This window comes from Pezoporus flaviventris, unplaced genomic scaffold (genome assembly GCF_033815535.1).
Source record: "Pezoporus flaviventris isolate CSIRO_AGI_PZ_B2104156 unplaced genomic scaffold, CSIRO_AGI_Pfla_v1 ptg000917l, whole genome shotgun sequence".
NCBI classification, from domain to species: Eukaryota; Metazoa; Chordata; class Aves; order Psittaciformes; family Psittacidae; genus Pezoporus; species Pezoporus flaviventris.
The window spans coordinates 1-21583 of NW_026893462.1; the positions used below are offsets into that span (position 1 = coordinate 1).

Below are 21583 nucleotides of genomic sequence, written 5' to 3' on the forward strand. Positions count from 1 at the left end.
TCGTTATCCAACCCATTTCCAACCCATTCCAACCCATTCCAACCATTTCCCAACTTTCCCAACCCATTTCCCCCATTTCCAACCCAATTCCAAACCATTTTCCACCCATTTCCCAATTTCAACCCATTTCCCCCATTTCCAACCCATTTCCAACCCATTTTCCAACCCATTTCCCCCATTTCCAACCCATTTCCAACCCATTTCCAACCCATTTCCTCCATTTCCAACCCATTTCCAACCCATTTCCAATCCCCCATTTCCCCCATTTCCAACCCATTTCCAACCCATTGCCAACCCATTTCCCCCATTTCCCCAGCCCCATTCCCCCCATGTCCCCTATGGGACCAGTGCCCCCCCCACTGCCCCAGCCCCATTCCCCCCCATGTTCCCCTATGGGACCAGTGCCCCCCATTCCCCCCCTCTCCCCCCATGTCCCCTATGGGACCAGTGCCCCCCATTGCCCCAGCCCCATTCCCCCCATGTTCCCCTATGGGACCAGTGCCCCCCATTGCCCCAGCCCCATTCCCCCCCATGTTCCCCTATGGGACCGGTGCCCCCCATTCCCCCCCTCTCCCCCCATGTTCCCCTATGGGACCAGTGCCCCCCATTCCCCCCCCTCTCCCCCCATGTTCCCCTATGGGGCCGTGCCCCCCATTCCCCCCTCTTCCCCCATGTTCCCTATGGGGACCAGTGCCCCCCATTCCCCCCCTCTCCCCCCATGTCCCCTATGGGACCAGTGCCCCCATTCCCCCCTCTCCCCCCCATGTTCCCCTATGGGACCAGTGCCCCCCATTGCCCCAGCCCCATTCCCCCCCATGTTCCCCTATGGGACCAGTGCCCCCCATTCCCCCCTCTCCCCCCATGTTCCCCTATGGGACCAGTGCCCCCCAATTGCCCCAGCCCCATTCCCCCCACGTCCCTATGGGACCAGTGCCCCCCATTGCCCAGCCCCATTCCCCCCACGTCCCCTATGGGACCAGTGCCCCCCATTGCCCCAGCCCCATTCCCCCCCACGTCCCCTATGGGACCAGTGCCCCCCCATTGCCCAGCCCCATTCCCCCCCATGTTCCCCTATGGGACCAGTGCCCCCCATTCCCCCCTCTCCCCCCATGTTCCCCTATGGGGCCGTGCCCCTCTCACCGCCACCAGGGCCTCCCCCACGCCCGTGAGCACATCGGGGCGCAGCGAGTGCAGGAGCACTTTGTGCTCCGTGAGCACGGCCACGAGCAGCGCCACGGCCGTGCCCGGCCCCACGGCGCGCAGCAGGCTCAGGAAGCTGGCGCCGCTGGGGGGCAGAGGTGTGGGGCTGAGGAGTGGGGCTGAGGGGTGGGGCAGGGGGCTTGGGCAGGGGTGTGGGGCAGAGGAGTGGGGCAGAGGAGTGGGGCAGAGGCATGGAGCAGAGGTGTGGGGCAGAGATGTGGGGCAGGGATGTGGGGCAGAGGGGGTGGGGCAGAGGCGTGGAGCAGAGGTGTGGGGCTGAGGAGTGGGGCTGAGGAGTGGGGCTGAGGGGTGGGGCAGGATTGAGGCAGGGGTGTGGGGCAGAGGGGTGGGGCAGAGGCGTGGGGCTGAGGGGTGGGGCAGAGGCATGGAGCAGAGGTGTGGGGCAGAGATGTGGGGCAGGGATGTGGGGCAGAGGCATGGGGCAGGGATGTGGGGCAGAGGCATGGGGCAGGGATGTGGGGCAGGGATGTGGGGCAGAGGCGTGGGGCAGAGGCGTGGAGCAGGGGGTGTGGGGCAGGGATGTGGGGCAGAGGCGTGGGGCAGGAACGTGGTTCAGGGATGTGGGGCAGGGATGTGGGGCAGGGATGTGGGGCAGAGGCGTGGGGCAGAGGCGTGGGGCAGAGGCGTGGGGCAGAGGCGTGGGGCAGAGGCGTGGGGCAGGAACGTGGTTCAGGGATGTGGGGCAGGGATGTGGGGCAGGGATGTGGGGCAGAGGCGTGGAGCAGAGGCGTGGGGCAGGAACGTGGTTCAGGGATGTGGGGCAGGGATGTGGGGCAGGGATGTGGGGCAGGGATGCGGTGCAGGGATGCGGCGCTCAGAGCATCCCTCGCGCGCATCCGGCCCGGTCCCAGCCCCCCAAATCCGGGTCCCCTTCGGCCCCTACCTGAGCGGCAATGGGGAGGCAACGGGGCGGCAGAGCAGGACGCTGTCATAGGGGGACATCTGGGGGGATATGGGGGGTAAAGGGGGCATAAATGGGGGGACACAAATAGAGATAGACAGGACACACACGTGGGGGGGGACACACATCTATGGGGCAGACACATATATGGGGGGACACATATATGTAGGGGGCACACATCTATAGGGGGTACACATCTATAGGGGGGACACATCTATGGGGACACCACACACATATATAGGGGCACACACATATATATATAGGGGGCACACCATCTATAGGGGGGACACACATATATAGGGGGACACATATATGGGGGGCACACATCTATGGGGGGACACACATATATAGGGGGCACACACATATATGGGGGGACACATATATGGGGGGCACACATCTATGGGGGGACACACATATATAGGGGGGACACACATATATGGGGCACACACATATATAGGGGACACATATATGGGGGGCATACATCTATAGGGGACACACATATATGGGGCACACATCTATAGGGGGACACACATATATGGGGGCACACACATACATGGGGCACACACATATATAGGGAAAACACACATATATAGGGGGACACACGTATATAGGGGGCACACATCTATAGGGGGACACACATATATGGGGGGAACACACATATAGGGGACACATCTATAGGGGAACACACATATATAGGGGGACAAACACATATGGGGTACACACAGATATAAGGGTACACACACATATGGGGGACTCACAGGGCTATGGGGGGCTCACAGGGCTATGGGGGGCTCACAGGGCTATGGGGGCCTCACAGAGCTATGGGGGCTCACAGGGCTATTGGGGGGCTCACAGAGCTATGGGGGCTCACAGAGCTATGGGGGCTCACAGGGCTATGGGGGGCTCACAGAGCTATGGGGGGCTCACAGAGCTATGGGGGGCTCACAGAGCTATGGGGGGCTCACAGGGCTATGGGGGGCTCACAGAGCTATGGGGGGCTCACAGGGCTATGGGGGGCTCACAGAGCTATGGGGCGGCTCCCCCTCACCTGCACCAGGATGCGCGGGCGCTGCGGCGACGGGAAGGGGACGTTGTGCATGAAGTGGGAGATGTGCCTGGGGACGGAGGCAGCATCGGTGTGGGGGGGAACCCGCGGCCCCTGCCCCATCCCACTGCACCCCACTGCATCCCATCACATCACACTGCATCCCATTGCATCTCACCCCATCACATCACACTGCATCCCATTGCATCTCACCCCATCACATCACACTGCATCCCATTGCATCTCACCCCATCACATCACACTGCATCCCATTGCATCTCACCCCATCCCATCGCACTGCATCCCACCCCATCCCATTGCATCCCACTGCATCTTGTCCCATCCCACTGCATCCCACTGCATCCTGTCCCATCCCTACTGCATCCTACTGCACCCCACTACATCTCACTGCATCCCATCCCATCCTATCCCACTGCATCCCATCCCATCCCACTGCATCTCATTGCATTCCAACCCATGACATCCCCATCTCACTGCATCCCATTGCATCCCACTGCATCCCATCCCACTGCATCCCACCCCATTGCATCCCACTGCATCCCACCCCATTGCATCCCACTGCATCCCAACCCATCGCATCCCCATCCCACTGCATCCCACCGCATCCCATCCCACCACATCCCCATCCCACTGCATCCCACTGCCTCCCACCCCACTGCATCCCATTGAATCCCATTGCATCCCACTGCATCCCATCCCATCGCATCCCCATCCCACTGCATGCCACCCCATTGCATCCCACTGCATCCCAACCCATCGCATCCCCATCCCACTGCATCCTACTGCATCCCATCCCATCGTATCCCCATCCCACTGCACCCCACTGCACCCCACTGCATCCTAACCCATTGCATCCCCATCCCACTGCATCCCAACCCATTGCATCCCCATCCCACTGCATCCCATCCTATCGCGTCCCCATTCCACTGCATCCCACTGCACCCCACTGCATCCCACTGCATCCTAACCCATTGCATCCCCATCCCACCGCACCCCACCGCACCCCACTGCATCCTAACCCATTGCATCCCCATCCCACTGCATCCCAACCCATTGCATCCCCATCCCACTGTATTCCATTGCATCCCCATCCCACTGCATCCCACTGCATCCCACTACATCCTACTGCATCCCATCCCATCGTATCCCCATCCCACTGCACCCCACTGCATCCTAACCCATTGCATCCCCATCCCACTGCATCCCAACCCATTGCATCCCCATCCCACTGCATCCCACTGCATCCCACTGCATCCCATCCTATCGCGTCCCCATCCCACTGCATGCCACTGCACCCCACTGCATCCCAACCCATTGCATCCCCATCCCACCGCACCCCCACTGCATCCCACTGCATCCTAACCCATTGCATCCCCATCCCACTGCATCCCAACCCATTGCATCCCCATCCCACTGCATCCCATCCTATCGCGTCCCCATCCCACTGCATCCCACTGCATCCCACTGCATCCCAACGCATTGCATCCCATCCCACTGCATCCCACTGCATCCCACTGCATCCCATCCTATCGCGTCCCCATCCCACTGCATCCCACTGCACCCCACTGCATCCCACTGCATCCTAACCCATTGCATCCCCATCCCACCGCACCCCACCGCACCCCCACTGCATCCTAACCCATTGCATCCCCATCCCACTGTATTCCATTGCGTCCCCATCCCACTGCATCCCACTGCATCCCACTACATCCTACTGCATCCCATCCCATCGTATCCCCATCCCACTGCACCCCACTGCATCCTAACCCATTGCATCCCCATCCCACTGCATCCCAACCCATTGCATCCCCATCCCACTGCATCCCACTGCATCCTAACCCATTGCATCCCCATCCCACTGCATCCCAACCCATTGCATCCCCATCCCACTGCATCCCACTGCATCCCACTGCATCCCATCCTATCGCGTCCCCATCCCACTGCATGCCACTGCACCCCACTGCATCCCACTGCATCCCAACCCATTGCATCCCCATCCCACCGCACCCCACTGCATCCCACTGCATCCTAACCCATTGCATCCCCATCCCACTGCATCCCAACCCATTGCATCCCCATCCCACTGCATCCCATCCTATCGTGTCCCCATCCCACTGCATCCCACTGCATCCCACTGCATCCCAACCCATTGCATCCCCATCCCACTGCATCCCACTGCATCCCACTGCATCCCACTGCATCCCATCCTATCGCGTCCCCATCCCACTGCATCCCACTGCACCCCACTGCATCCCAACCCATTGCATCCCCATCCCACTGCATCCCACTGCATCCCATCCTATCGCGTCCCCATCCCACTGCATCCCACTGCACCCCACTGCATCCCAACCCATTGCATCCCCATCCCACTGCATCCCAACCCATTGCATCCCCATCCCACTGCATCCCATCCTATCGCGTCCCCATCCCACTGCATCCCACTGCATCCCAACCCATTGCATCCCCATCCCACTGCATCCCACTGCATCCCCACTGCATCCCACTGCATCCCACCCTATCGCGTCCCCATCCCACTGCATCCCACTGCACCCCACTGCATCCCAACCCATTGCATCCCCATCCCACTGCATCCCACTGCATCCCACTGCATCCCATCCTATCGCGTCCCCATCCCACTGCATCCCATCCCACTGCATCCCACCCCACCCCACCGCCCCCGCTGCCCCCATCCCGTTGCCACTGACGTCTCGAGGGCAGGACGTGGGGCCCGGACACGGAGTAGCGGTAGAGGAAGAGCAGGAACTGGCGGAAGACGCGGAAGCAGGGCCAGCGGGACAGCACGCAGAGGCTCTTGCGGGCGTGGGGCGCGCGCCCCGGCACCGGCCGCCGGTCCACAACGCTCACGAGGCCCAGGCGCAGGCTCTGGCGCTCCGAGAGCCGCTCGGCAGGGAAGGCCTCGTGGAACTGGATGGCGGCCCCATAGATCTATGGGGGGCGGGATGGGGGTCACAGCGGGGAAGGGAAAGTGGGGCGGACCTCAACCCCACTTGACCCATAGCATCCCCAGCCCAAAAGCCAGGCCTTGCCTTGTCTCCGGAGGCGCCGGTGAGGACGAAGGGGGAGAAGAGGGGCAGCGGGTATGGGGTGCCCGTGGGCCAGCTCTCGATGGTGGCCCCCATGGGCAGGCAGAAGATGGGCACCGAGGCCGGCAGAGGGAAGGAGGAGGTGTCCTGAGCGGGATAACGGCTGAGCAGGGCTGGGGGGAGAGGGGGGAGAGGGGCTCATGAGCATCAGGGATGCAGGGGTGAGCATCCTGCATTGGTACCCACATACAGGGATACAGGGATGAGCATCCTGCATTGGTACCCACACACAGGGATACAGGGATGAGCATCCTGCATTGTACCCACACACAGGGATACAGGGATGAGCATCCTGCATTGGTACCCACATATGGATACAGGGGTGAGCATCCTGCATTGGTACCCACATACAGGGATGAGCATCCTGCATTGGTACCCACATACAGGGATACAGGGGTGAGCATCCTGCATTGGTACCCACACAGGGATACAGGGATGAGCATCCTGCACTGGTACCCACATACAGGGATACAGGGATGAGCATCCTGCATTGGTACCCACACACAGGGATACAGGGATGAGCATCCTGCATTGGTACCCACATATGGATACAGGGTGAGCATCCTGCATTGGTACCCACATACAGGGATGAGCATCCTGCATTGGTACCCACATACAGGGATACAGGGTGAGCATCCTGCATTGGTACCCACACAGGGATACAGGGATGAGCATCCTGCATTGGTACCCACATACAGGGATACAGGGATGAGCATCCTGCACTGGTACCCACATACAGGGATACGGGATGAGCATCCTGCATTGGTACCCACACACAGGGATGCAGGGGTGAGCATCCTGCATTGGTACCCACACACAGGGATACAGGGATGAGCATCCTGCATTGGTACCCACATATGGATACAGGGGTGAGCATCCTGCATTGGTACCCACATACAGGGGTGAGCATCCTGCATTGGTACCCACATACAGGGATACAGGGGTGAGCATCCTGCTCCTTGGTACCCACATACAGGGGTGAGCATCCTGCATTGGTACCCACATACACAGATACAGGGATGAGCATCCTGCATTGGTACCCACATACAGGGATACAGGGATGAGCATCCTGCATTGGTACCCACATATGGATACAGGGGTGAGCATCCTGCATTGGTACCCACATACAGGGATGAGCATCCTGCATTGGTACCCACATACAGGGATACAGGGGTGAGCATCCTGCATTGGTACCCACACAGGGATACAGGGATGAGCATCCTGCACTGGTACCCACATACAGGGATACAGGGATGAGCATCCTGCATTGGTACCCACACACAGGGATACAGGGATGAGCATCCTGCATTGGTACCCACATACAGGGATACAGGGATGAGCATCCTGCATTGGTACCCACACACAGGGTACAGGGATGAGCATCCTGCATTGGTACCCACATACAGGGATACAGGGATGAGCATCCTGCATTGGTACCCACATACAGGGATACAGGGATGAGCATCCTGCATTGGTACCCACATACAGGGATACAGGGATGAGCATCCTGCATTGGTACCCACATACAGGGATACAGGGATGAGCATCCTGCATTGGTACCCACACAGGGATACAGGGATGAGCATCCTGCATTGGTACCCACATACAGGGATACAGGGATGAGCATCCTGCATTGGTACCCACATACAGGGATACAGGGATGAGCATCCTGCATTGGTACCCACATACAGGGATACAGGGATGAGCATCCTGCATTGGTACCCACATACAGGGATACAGGGATGAGCATCCTGCATTGGTACCCACACAGGGATACAGGGATGAGCATCCTGCATTGCTACCCACATACAGGGATACAGGGATGAGCATCCTGCACTGGCACCCACACAGGGATACAGGGATGAGCATCCTGCACTGGTACCCACACAGGGATACAGGGATGAGCATCCTGCATTGGTACCCACACAGGGATACAGGGATGAGCATCCTGCACTGGTACCCACACAGGGATACAGGGATGAGCATCCTGCACTGGTACCCACACAGGGATACAGGGATGAGCATTCTGCATTGGTACCCACATACAGGGATGAGCATCCTGCACTGGTACCCACATACAGGGATGAGCATCCTGCACTGGCACCCACACAGGGATACAGGGATGAGCATCCTGCATTGGTACCCACATACAGGGATGAGCATCCTGCACTGGTACCCACACACAGGGATGAGCATCCTGCATTGCTACCCACATACAGGGATGAGCATCCTGCACTGGTACCCACACAGGGATACAGGGATGAGCATCCTGCACTGGTACCCACACAGGGATACAGGGATGAGCATCTGGCATTGGTACCCACATACAGGGATGAGCATCCTGCACTGGCACCCACACAGGGATACAGGGATGAGCATTCTGCACTGGTACCCACACAGGGATACAGGGATGAGCATCCTGCATTGGTACCCACATAGAGGGATACAGGGATGAGCATCCTGCATTGGTACCCACACACAGGGATACAGGGATGAGCATCCTGCACTGGTACCCACATAGAGGGATACAGGGATGAGCATCCTGCACTGGTACCCACATATGGATACAGGGGTGAGCATCCTGCATTGGTACCCACATACAGGGATACAGGGATGAGCATCCTGCATTGGTAACCACATACAGGGATGAGCATTCTGCATTGGTACCCACATACAGGGATACAGGGATGAGCATCCTGCATTGGTAACCACATACAGGGATGAGCATTCTGCATTGGTACCCACACACAGGGATACAGGGATGAGCATCCTGCATTGGTAACCACATACAGGGATGAGCATCCTGCACTGGTACCCACACACAGGGATGAGCATCCTGCATTGGTACCCACATACAGGGATGAGCATCCTGCATTGGTACCCACATGCAGGGATACAGGGATGAGCATCCTGCATTGGTACCCACACAGGGATACAGGGATGAGCATCCTGCATTGGTACCCACACAGGGATACAGGGATGAGCTCCCTGCCCCTCGGTACCCACACATGGACCCATGGATGAGCTCCCTGCCCCCCGTTATCCCACCCAAGGGCGCAGGAGGCCGCGCAGGATGGGGCCCAGCCCCTACCTGCTTCATAGACCAAGGCATTGGCGCTGGCCACGGAGATCTTGTAGCACAGGTACAGGGCAGGGCCCCACTGCACAGAGAAGAGCTGGGGGTCAGTGTGGGGCTGGGTGCTGATGGGGACCCTACAGGCACCCACTGCAGCGCACCCATAGCAGCGCTATGGGGCCGGCTGCACTCACCGCCCCCCGTCCTCCCCGCATTGCACCGCTATGGGGCAGGCTGCATACAACACCCCCATAGGCCCCACTGCAGGGCACCCATAGCAGCCCGATGGGTCCGCCTGCATCCAACGTCCCCATAGGCCCCCATTGCACCGCTATGGGTCCAGCTGCATCCAATGCCCCCCCACTCCCATTGACCCGCTATGGGTCCAGCTACTGACAGTGCCCCCATAGGGCCCCATAGCACCGCTATGGGGCAGGCAGCAGACAATGCCCCTCCCCCCTGCAGTTCCCTCTCACCCCATAGCAGTTCCTCTCCCCATAGCAGTTCCTCTCCCCATAGCAGTTCCTCTCCCCATAGCAGTTCCTCTCCCCATAGCAGTTCCTCTCCCCATAGCAGTTCCTCTCTCCCCATAGCAGTTCCTCTCCCCATAGCAGTTCCTCTCCCCATAGCAGTTCCTCTCTCCCCATAGCAGTTCCTCTCTCCCCATAGCAGTTCCTCTCTCCCCATAGCAGTTCCTCTCTCCCCATAGCAGTTCCTCTCCCCATAGCAGTTCCTCTCTCCCCACAGCAGTTCCTCTCTCCCCATAGCAGTTCCTCTCCCCATAGCAGTTCCTCTCTCCCCATAGCAGTTCCTCTCCCCATAGCAGTTCCTCTCCCCATAGCAGTTCCTCTCTCCCCATAGCAGTTCCTCTCCCCATAGCAGTTCCTCTCTCCCCATAGCAGTTCCTCTCTCCCCATAGCAGTTCCTCTCCCCATAGCAGTTCCTCTCTCCCCATAGCAGTTCCTCTCCCCATAGCAGTTCCTCTCTCCCCATAGCAGTTCCTCTCCCCATAGCAGTTCCTCTCCCCATAGCAGTTCCTCTCCCCATAGCAGTTCCTCTCTCCCCATAGCAGTTCCTCTCCCCATAGCAGTTCCTCTCTCCCCATAGCAGTTCCTCTCTCCCCATAGCAGTTCCTCTCTCCCCATAGCAGTTCCTCTCCCCATAGCAGTTCCTCTCTCCATAGCAGTTCCTCTCCCCATAGCAGTTCCTCTCTCCCCATAGCAGTTCCTCTCCCCATAGCAGTTCCTCTCCCCATAGCAGTTCCTCTCTCCCCATAGCAGTTCCTCTCTCCCCATAGCCGTTCCTCTCCCCATAGCCGTTCCTCTCCCCATAGCAGTTCCTCTCTCCCCATAGCAGTTCCTCTCCCCATAGCAGTTCCTCTCCCCATAGCAGTTCCTCTCCCCATAGCAGTTCCTCTCCCCATAGCAGTTCCTCTCCCCATAGCAGTTCCTCTCCCCATAGCAGTTCCTCTCCCCATAGCAGTTCCTCTCCCCATAGCAGTTCCTCTCTCCCCATAGCCGTTCCTCTCCCCATAGCAGTTCCTCTCCCCATAGCAGTTCCTCTCCCCATAGCAGTTCCTCTCTCCCCATAGCCGTTCCTCTCCCCATAGCAGTTCCTCTCCCCATAGCAGTTCCTCTCTCCCCATAGCAGTTCCTCTCTCCCCATAGCAGTTCCTCTCCCCATAGCAGTTCCTCTCCCCATAGCAGTTCCTCTCTCCCCATAGCCGTTCCTCTCCCCATAGCAGTTCCTCTCCCCATAGCAGTTCCTCTCTCCCCATAGCAGTTCCTCTCCCCATAGCAGTTCCTCTCCCCATAGCAGTTCCTCTCCCCATAGCAGTTCCTCTCTCCCCATAGCCGTTCCTCTCCCCATAGCAGTTCCTCTCCCCATAGCAGTTCCTCTCTCCCCATAGCAGTTCCTCTCTCCCCATAGCAGTTCCTCTCTCCCCATAGCAGTTCCTCTCCCCATAGCAGTTCCTCTCTCCCCATAGCAGTTCCTCTCTCCCCATAGCAGTTCCTCTCTCCCCATAGCAGTTCCTCTCTCCCCATAGCAGTTCCTCTCCCCATAGCAGTTCCTCTCTCCCCATAGCAGTTCCTCTCTCCCCATAGCAGTTCCTCTCTCCCCATAGCAGTTCCTCTCTCCCCATAGCAGTTCCTCTCTCCCCATAGCAGTTCCTCTCCCCATAGCAGTTCCTCTCCCCATAGCAGTTCCTCTCCCCATAGCCGTTCCTCTCCCCATAGCAGTTCCTCTCCCCATAGCAGTTCCTCTCCCCATAGCAGTTCCTCTCCCCATAGCAGTTCCTCTCCCCATAGCAGTTCCTCTCTCCATAGCAGTTCCTCTCCCCATAGCCGTTCCTCTCCCCATAGCAGTTCCTCTCTCCCCATAGCAGTTCCTCTCTCCCCATAGCAGTTCCTCTCTCCCCATAGCAGTTCCTCTCCCCATAGCAGTTCCTCTCCCCATAGCAGTTCCTCTCCCCATAGCAGTTCCTCTCTCCCCATAGCAGTTCCTCTCCCCATAGCAGTTCCTCTCCCCATAGCAGTTCCTCTCCCCATAGCAGTTCCTCTCCCCATAGCAGTTCCTCTCTCCCCATAGCAGTTCCTCTCCCCATAGCAGTTCCTCTCTCCCCATAGCAGTTCCTCTCCCCGCTGCAGTTCCTCTCTCCCCATAGCCGTTCCTCTCCCCATAGCAGTTCCTCTCCCCATAGCAGTTCCTCTCTCCCCATAGCAGTTCCTCTCCCCATAGCAGTTCCTCTCCCCATAGCAGTTCCTCTCTCCATAGCAGTTCCTCTCCCCATAGCCGTTCCTCTCCCCATAGCAGTTCCTCTCTCCCCATAGCAGTTCCTCTCTCCCCATAGCAGTTCCTCTCTCCCCATAGCAGTTCCTCTCCCCATAGCAGTTCCTCTCTCCCCATAGCAGTTCCTCTCTCCCCATAGCAGTTCCTCTCCCCATAGCAGTTCCTCTCCCCATAGCAGTTCCTCTCTCCCCATAGCAGTTCCTCTCCCCATAGCAGTTCCTCTCCCCATAGCAGTTCCTCTCCCCATAGCAGTTCCTCTCCCCATAGCAGTTCCTCTCTCCCCATAGCAGTTCCTCTCCCCATAGCAGTTCCTCTCTCCCCATAGCAGTTCCTCTCCCCATAGCAGTTCCTCTCCCCATAGCAGTTCCTCTCTCCCCATAGCAGTTCCTCTCCCCATAGCAGTTCCTCTCTCCCCATAGCAGTTCCTCTCCCCATAGCAGTTCCTCTCTCCCCATAGCAGTTCCTCTCCCCATAGCAGTTCCTCTCCCCATAGCAGTTCCTCTCCCCATAGCAGTTCCTCTCTCCCCATAGCAGTTCCTCTCCCCATAGCAGTTCCTCTCTCCCCATAGCAGTTCCTCTCTCCCCATAGCAGTTCCTCTCCCCATAGCAGTTCCTCTCTCCCCATAGCAGTTCCTCTCTCCCCATAGCAGTTCCTCTCTCCCCATAGCGGTTCCTCTCCCCATAGCAGTTCCTCTCTCCCCATAGCAGTTCCTCTCTCCCCATAGCAGTTCCTCTCCCCATAGCAGTTCCTCTCTCCCCATAGCAGTTCCTCTCTCCCCATAGCAGTTCCTCTCTCCCCATAGCGGTTCCTCTCCCCATAGCAGTTCCTCTCTCCCCATAGCAGTTCCTCTCTCCCCATAGCAGTTCCTCTCTCCCCATAGCAGTTCCTCTCTCCCCATAGCAGTTCCTCTCTCCCCATAGCAGTTCCTCTCTCCCCATAGCAGTTCCTCTCTCCCCATAGCAGTTCCTCTCTCCCCATAGCAGTTCCTCTCCCCATAGCCGTTCCCCTCCCCGCTGCAGTTCCCCCGTTGCCCGCCTGGTGGCGCCACTCACGGGTCCCGCGCTGAGGCTGCGCTGCACGCGGCTGTACGCGTGTGGGGCGCGCTCCCCGCGCGCGGGAAGGATGAGGCAGATGTCGGTGACGACAGCGGCGGAAGGGGCGGGGCCGGGCGTGGCGCGCGCGCGCCGGAACGTGAGGAAAGCGCGGGAACGCGCAGGGCCGCCCCCCGCCAGCGCCGCCGAGCGGCTGTAGGGGGTGGTGGCCACCAGCAGCTCCCCCGGGCCCGGCCCCACCGAGCCCTCGTAGTGAACCCTGCGGGGGGGGAGACAGGGGGTGAACGGGGGGGGCTATGGGGGGCTATGGGGCACTCTATGGGGGGCTATGGGGGGGCTATGGGGGGGCTATGGGGAGGCTATGGGGGTCTATGGGGGGTCTATGGGGGTCTATGGGGGGGCTATGGGGGGCTATGGGGGGCTATGGGGGGGCTATGAGGGTCTATGGGGGGGCTATGGGGCACTCTATGGGGGTCTATGGGGGTCTATGGGGGGTCTATGAGGGGGGCTATGGGGAGCTATTGGTAGAGCTATGGGGGGTCTATGGGGGTCTATGGGGCAATCGAGGGGGATCTATGGGGGGTCTGTGGGGGGTCTATGGGGGATCTATGGGGGGGCTATGGGGGGTCTATGGGGAGGCTATGGGGGGGCTATGGGGCACTCTAGGGGGGTCTATGGGGGGGCTATGGGGGGTCTATGGGGATCTATGGGGGCTATGGGGGGTCTATGGGGGGGCTATGGGGAGGCTATGGGGGGCTATGGTGGGGCTATGGGGGGGCTATGGGGCAGTCGAGGGGGGGTCTATGGGGGTCTATGGGGGGTCTGTGGGGGCGCTATGGGGGTCTATGGGGGGGCTATGGGGGTCTATGGGGGGGCTATGGGGAGGCTATGGGGGTCTATGAGGGGGCTATGGGGGGGCTATGGGGGTCTATGGGGGGGCTATGGGGGGCTATGGGGGGCTATGGGGGGGCTATGGGGCACTCTAGGGGGGGCTATGGGGGGTCTATGGGGGGCTATGGGGGGCTATGGGGGGGCTATGGGGGGCTATGGGGGGGCTATGGGGCACTCTATGGGGGGGCTATGGGGGGGCTATGGGGGTCTATGGGGGGTCTATGGGGCACTCTATGGGGGGCTATGGGGGAGCTATGGGGGGGCTATGGGGGCCTATGGGGGGGCTATGGGGCACTCTATGGCGGTCTATGGGGGGGCTATGGGGCACTCTAGGGGGGTCTATGGGGGGGCTATGGGGAGGCTATGGGGGGTCTATGGGGGTCTATGGGGGGGCTATGGGGCACTCCAGGGGGGTCTATGGGGGGTCTATGGGGGGGCTATGGGGCACTCTATGGGGGAGCTATGGGGGGCTATGGGGCACTCTATGGCGGTCTATGGGGGGGCTATGGGGCACTCTAGGGGGGTCTATGGGGGGGCTATGGGGAGGCTATGGGGGGTCTATGGGGGTCTATGGGGGGGCTATGGGGCACTCCAGGGGGGTCTATGGGGGGTCTATGGGGGGGCTATGGGGCACTCTATGGGGGAGCTATGGGGGGCTATGGGGCACTCTATGGCGGTCTATGGGGGGGCTATGGGGCACTCTAGGGGGGTCTATGGGGGGGCTATGGGGAGGCTATGGGGGGTCTATGGGGGGGCTATGGGGCACTCCAGGGGGGTCTATGGGGGGGCTATGGGGCACTCTATGGGGGGGCTATGGGGGGCTATGGGGGGGCTATGGGGGTCTATGGGGGGGCTATGGGGGGTCTATGGGGATCTATGGGGGGTCTATGGGGGGGCTATGGGGGTCTATGGGGGGCTATGGGGAGGCTATGGGGGATATGGGGGGGCTATGGGGGGGCTATGGGGGGCTATGGGGGTCTATGGGGGGCTATGGGGGTCTATGGGGGGGCTATGGGGGGGCTATGGGGGACTATGGGGCACTCTATGGGGGGCTATGGGGGGCTATGGGGGGCTATGGGGCACTCTAGGGGGGTCTATGGGGGGTCTATGGGGGGGCTATGGGGCACTCTAGGGGGGTCTATGGGGGGGCTATGAGGGTCTATGGGGGGGCTATGGGGCACTCTAGGGGGGTCTATGGGGGGGCTATGGGGGTCTATGGGGGGTCTATGAGGGTCTATGGGGGGGCTATGGGGCACTCTAGGGGGGTCTATGGGGGGGCTATGGGGGGGCTATGGGGGTCTATGGGGCAGTCGAGGGGGAAGCTATGGGGGTCTCTATGGTCTCTCTATGGGTCTCTATGGGTCCCTATGTATCTCTATGGGTCTCTATGGTCTCTCTATGGGTCTCTATGGGTCTCTATGGGTCTCTATGGTCTCTCTATGTGTCTCTATGGGTCTCTATGGTCTCTCTATGGCTCTCTATGGGTCGCTATGGGTCGCTGTGGGTCGCTGTGGGTCTCACCCCAGGGCCACGATGGGGCTGCGGTCCCGCCCCCTGCGGTAGCAGAGGCAGAGGATGCTCTATGGGTGCTCTATGTCTCTCTATGGGTGCTCTATGTCTCTCTATGTGTCTCTATGTGTCTCTATGGGTCTCTATGGGTCTCTATGGGTCTCTATGGGTCTCTATGGGTCCCTATGGTCTCGCTATGGGTCTCTATGGGTCGCTATGGTCTCTCTATGGCTCTCTATGGGTCTCTATGGGTCCCGCTATGGGTCTCTATGGGTCTCTATGGTCTCTCTATGGGTCTCTATGGGTCTCTATGGGTCCCGCTATGGGTCTCTATGGGTCGCTATGGTCTCTCTATGGCTCTCTATGGGTCTCTATGGGTCCCGCTATGGGTCTCTATGGGTCTCTATGGTCTCTCTATGGGTCTCTATGGGTCTCTATGGGTCCCGCTATGGGTCTCTATGGGTCTCTATGGTCTCTCTATGGGTCGCTATGGGTCTCTATGGTCTCTCTATGGGTCCCGCTATGGGTCTCTATGGGTCTCTATGGGTCGCTGTGGGTCTCACCCCAGGGCCACGATGGGGCTGCGGTCCCGCCCCCTGCGGTAGCAGAGGCAGAGGCGGCCGGGGCTCAGCAGCCCCGCGCTGAGCTCCGCCGGGTGCCCGCTGGGCGTGGCCTCGATGCACGTGAAGCCCAGCGGCGCCTCCTCGCCCTGCGCACGCGCGATGAGCGCCACGTCCGTGATTGGCTCCTTGGGCCGAGGCTCCTCCTCCGGCGCCGCCCCGCAGCGCCCCCTGGCGGGCAACGCCCCCGCCGCGGGGAGCCCCGCGACCACGAAGTAATCGACGAGGGCGGGCTCGGCGCACATGGCGGGGGCTGCGGGAGTGACGTCACGGTGACGTCGGGGTGACGTCGGGTTGACTGGGGGGGTGACGTAGGGATGACGTCAGGATAACGCGGGGGTGACGTGGGGATGACATCGGGATGATGTAGGGATGACGTAGGGATGACGCGGGGATGACGTCAGGATAACGCGGGGATGATGTAGGGATGACATCGGGATGATGTCAGGATGACGTAGGGATGACGTGGGGATGACGTGGGGATGACGTAGGGATGACGTCGGGATGATGTAGGGATGACGTCAGGATGACGTAGGGATGACGTCGGGATGATGTCAGGATGACGTAAGGATAACGTGGGGATGACGTGGGGATGACATCGGGATGATGTAGGGATGACGTGGGGATGATGTCAGGATGACGTAGGGATGACATCGGGATGACGTGGGGATGACGTAGGGATGACGTCAGGATAACGTGGGGATGACGTAGGGGTGACATGGGGATGATGTAGGGATAACGTGGGGATGACGTAGGGATGACGTCGGGATGATGTCAGGATGACGTAGGGATGACGCGGGGATGACGTAGGGGTGACATGGGGATGATGTAGGGATGACGTGGGGATGACGTGGGGATGATGTCAGGATGATGTGGGGATGATGTAGGGATGACGTCAGGATAACGTGGGGATGACGTAGGGGTGACATGGGGATGATGTAGGGATGACGTCGGGATGATGTCAGGATGATGTAGAGATGATGTCAGGATGACGTGGGGATGACGTAGGAATAACATGAGGATAACGTGGGGATAATGTGGGGATGACGTAGGGATAACGTAGGGATGACGTGGGGATGATGTCAGGATAATGTAGGGATAACGTGGGGATGACATCAGGATGACGTAGGGACGATGTAGGGATGACATAGGGATAACATAGGGAATGACATTGGGAAAAACAGGGATAACAGGGAATGACATGAGGAACGACAGGGATAACAGGGAATGACATTGGGAATAACAGCAGGATAGCATACAGGTAACATAGGGAATGACATAGAGATAACATAAGGAATGACATCGGAATAATATAGGGAATAACAGTGGGATAACATAGGGATAAAATAGGGAATGGCATAGGGAATAATGGGGATAACACCGGGATGACATAGGAATAACAGTGGGATAACACAGGGATAACAGCGGGAATAACGCAGATAACAGGGATAACGGTGAGGATAACATCAGGAAGAACGGGAATGGGAATAACAGGGATAACGATGGGAGTAATGGGGTTAAGAGTGGGAATGGGAATAACGGGGTAACGGGAATGGGAATAACGGGAATGGGAATAATGGAAATGGGGATAACAGGAATAACGATGGGAATAACAGCAGGAATGGGAATAATGGCGGTAATGGTGGGAATAACGGGGATGACGATGGGAATACCAGCAGGAATACGATGGGAAGGGTGGGAATAACGGGAATGGGAAGAACAGTGGGGATCACAATGGGAATCACAATGGGAATAACGGGGATAACATGGGAATAACATGGGAATATCAGGGATAACAATGGGAATAACGGGAATAACAATGGGAATAATGGGAATAACAATGGGAATAACGGGGATAACATGGGAATAACATGGGAATAACATGGGAATAATGGGAATAACAATGGGAATATCAGGGATAACAATGTGAATAACGGGAATAACAATGGGAATAACAGAGATAACAATGGGAATAACAAGAATAAATATGGGAATTACAGGGATAGTAATGGGAATAACATGGGAATGGGAATAACAGGGATAACAATGGGAATAACGGGATAATAATGGGAATAATGGGAATAACAATGGGAATAAGGGCGGCAACAGCGGCAATGGGAAAAACAGGGATAACGGGAACGGGATAAAGGAACGGGAACGGCTCCCTCCCCTCCCCCCCTCACCTCCCCACCCCCCACCGGGCCCCGCCGGGACTGAGAAAGGGGAAGGAAGCAGCCGGGCCCCTCCCCCCGCCCAGCTATGGGGCAGGACCCACATGGCTCAAAGGCCCCATGGGGCCCGCAGTGGGGCGGCCACTGAGGGACGGGGGGGAGCAGGAATGGGCTCTGCGCCCCACAGCCCCTGTGCCCCACAACCCTGTGACCCATAACCCTGTGCCCAACAACCCCTGTGCCCCACATCCCCTGTGTTCCACAGCCCCTGTGCCCCACAACCCTGTGCCCCACATCCCCTGTGCCCAACAACCCCTGTGCCCCACATCCCCTGTGTTCCACAGCCCCTGTGCCCCATAACCCTGTGCCCCACATCCCCTGTGCCCCACAACTCTATGACCCATAACCCCTGTGCCCCACAACCCTGTGCCCAACAACCCCTGTGCCCCACATCCCCTGTGCCCCATAACCCCTGTGCCCCATAACCCCTGTGCCCAACAAACCCTGTGCCCCATAACACCACGCCCCACATCCCCTGAACCCCTCATCCCCTGTGCCCCATAACCCCTGTCCCCATAACCCGTGCCCCACATCCCATGTGCCCCACAGCCCCTGTGCCCAACAACCCCTGTGCCCCACAACCCCTGTGCCCCACAGCCCCTGTGCCCCATAACCCGTCCCCATAACCCGTGCCCCACATCCCCTGTGCTCCACAGCCCCTGTGCCCCATAAGCCCTGCGCCCAACCCCTGCGCCCCATAACCCGTGCCCCACATCCCCTGTGCCCCACATCCCCTGTGCCCCATAACCTCTGTGCCCCATAACCCATGCCCCACATCCCCTGCGCCCCACATCCCCTGTGCTCCACAGCCCCTGTGCCCCACAACCCCTGTGCCCCATAACCTCTGTGCCCCACATCCAGTGTGCCCCACAACCCCTGTGCCCATAACCCCTGTCCCCATAACCCGTGCCCCACATCCCCTGTGCCCCACACCCCCTACGCCCCACACCTCCCATAGAGACACCCGCCCCCAAGGGCCCCACAGCCGAGCCCCACAGCCCCGAGCCCCACGCCCGACCCCACAGCGCTCTCAGGGCCCCACTCCCGTCCCCATGGGCAGCCGCGGCCTCAGCCCCGCTATGGGGCAGCCTCGGCCTCACCCCCGCTATGGGGCAGCCGCGGCCTCACCCCCGCTATGGGGCAGCCGCGGCCTCACCCCCGCTATGGGGCAGCCTCGGCCTCACCCCCGCTATGGGGCAGCCGCGGCCTCACCCCCGCTATGGGGCAGCCGCGGCCTCACCCCCGCTATGGGGCAGCCTCGGCCCCACCCCCGCTATGGGGCAGCCGCGGCCTCACCCCCGCTATGGGGCAGCCTCGGCCTCACCCCCGCTATGGGGCAGCCTCGGCCTCACCCCCGCTATGGGGCAGCCTCGGCCCCACCCCCGCTATGGGGCAGCCCCACAACCTCCCCCCGGTACCTGCGGGCCGCGCCGCTGGGCTCCACCAGGCCGCTCCCGAGCGCCCCTCCCGGCCCCACCCCCCGCCAACAGCGCCCCCTGGCGGCCGGGAGGACGCCCCTCACCCCCCCCATGGAACGAACCAATCAGAGCGCGGGGGGGGGAAGGGTTCATTAACATAGAATATATTTAAAAAATAATAATAATAATAAATCACTCTGATGGGGGGGGGGGAAGGGGCACCCCCTAAACACCCCCTCCCCCCCCCATTGGGACCCCCAACCCCATTGGGACCCACAATAAAGGGGGGAGGGGCAACACCCCATAACCCCCCCCCCGCCCCCCAATGGGACCTTCCAATAGTGATGGGGGGGGAGGGGGGCAAAGTTCCAAGTGCTTTCTATGCATCCCGAGGCTGGGGGGGGGAGGGGCCCTATGGGGCTGGGGGGGTCCATATGGGGCTGGGGGGGTCCATATGGGGCTGGGGGGGGAGCTATGGGGCTGGGGGGGGTTTCACCTTAAACAGGAGGAGCTGGCATTAGAGTACAAAGAGAAGCTGCCCCCCCCCCCCCCGCTATGGGGCTATGTACAGGGAGACCCCGCTGTGGGGCGCTATGGGGCTGGGGAGCACCCACATAGAGCCTGTTGCGGGGGGGAGAGGGACAATGGGGAGCCCATGGCCCCATAGAGACAATGGGGACCCCACAGCCCTATAGAGACAATGGGGACCCCATGGCCCCATAGTGACAATGGGGCACCCCACATCCCTATAGAGATAAAGGGGCACCCCATGGCCCCATAGAGACAATGCGGACCCCATGGCCCCATAGTGACAATGGGGCACCCCACATCCCTATAGAGATAACGGGGCACCCCATGGCCCCATAGAGACAATGGGGACCCCCACATCTCATAGAGACAATAGGAACTCCATGGCCCTATAGTGACAATGGGGCACCCCATTGGGGTCTAGGGGGACACAGTGCCAATGGGACACCCCATTGGGTTCTATGGGGGGATAGTGACAATGGGGCACCCCACATCCCCATTGGGGCCTATGGGGGGGATAATGACAATGGGGCACCCCACATCCCTATAGTGACAATGGCGGACCCCATGGCCCCATTGGGGTCTATGGGGGGGGGATAGTGACAATGGGGCACCCCACACCCCTACATTGACAATGGGGCACCCTACATCCCCATTGGGGTGTATGGGGGGGGGGAATAGTGACAATGGGGCACCCCACACCCCTACATTGACAATGGGGCACCCTACGGCCCCATTGAGGTCTATGGGGGGGATAGCGCCACTGGGCCACCCCCGCTGGGTTCTATGGGGGGACAGCTCCAATGGGACACCCCATTGGTGTCTATGGGGGGGGGGATAATGAGGGAGGGGGACCCCACATCCCTATAGTGACAGTGGTGCACCCCACATCCCCATTGGTGTCTATGGTGGGGATAGTGCCACTGGGGCACCCCATTGGTGTCTATGGGGAGGGACAGCTCCACCAGGCCACCCCATTGGTGTCTATGGGGGGGAGAGCTCCATTGGGCCACCCCATTGTGTTCTATAGGGGGGACAGCTCCATTGGGCCACCCCATTGGTGTCTATGGGGGGGACAGCTCCATTGGGCCACCCCATTGGTGTCTATGGGGGTGGAGAGCTCCATTGGGCCACCCCATTGGTGTCTATGGGGGGGACAGCTCCATTGGGCCACA

The 21583-nt window shown here is 59.8% G+C and overlaps 1 long non-coding RNA gene across 1 annotated transcript; it reads right to left on the minus strand.

The window, feature by feature from the left end:
- Positions 1 to 1172: 1172 nt before the first annotated feature.
- On the minus strand, positions 1173 to 3242 carry LOC133264651 (uncharacterized). Its single transcript, XR_009741728.1, has 3 exons — positions 3171 to 3242; positions 2105 to 2163; positions 1173 to 1285 (listed from the first exon to the last, which is right to left on the minus strand). It is a non-coding gene; the product is annotated as an uncharacterized LOC133264651 (long non-coding RNA).
- Positions 3243 to 21583: the final 18341 nt, after the last annotated feature.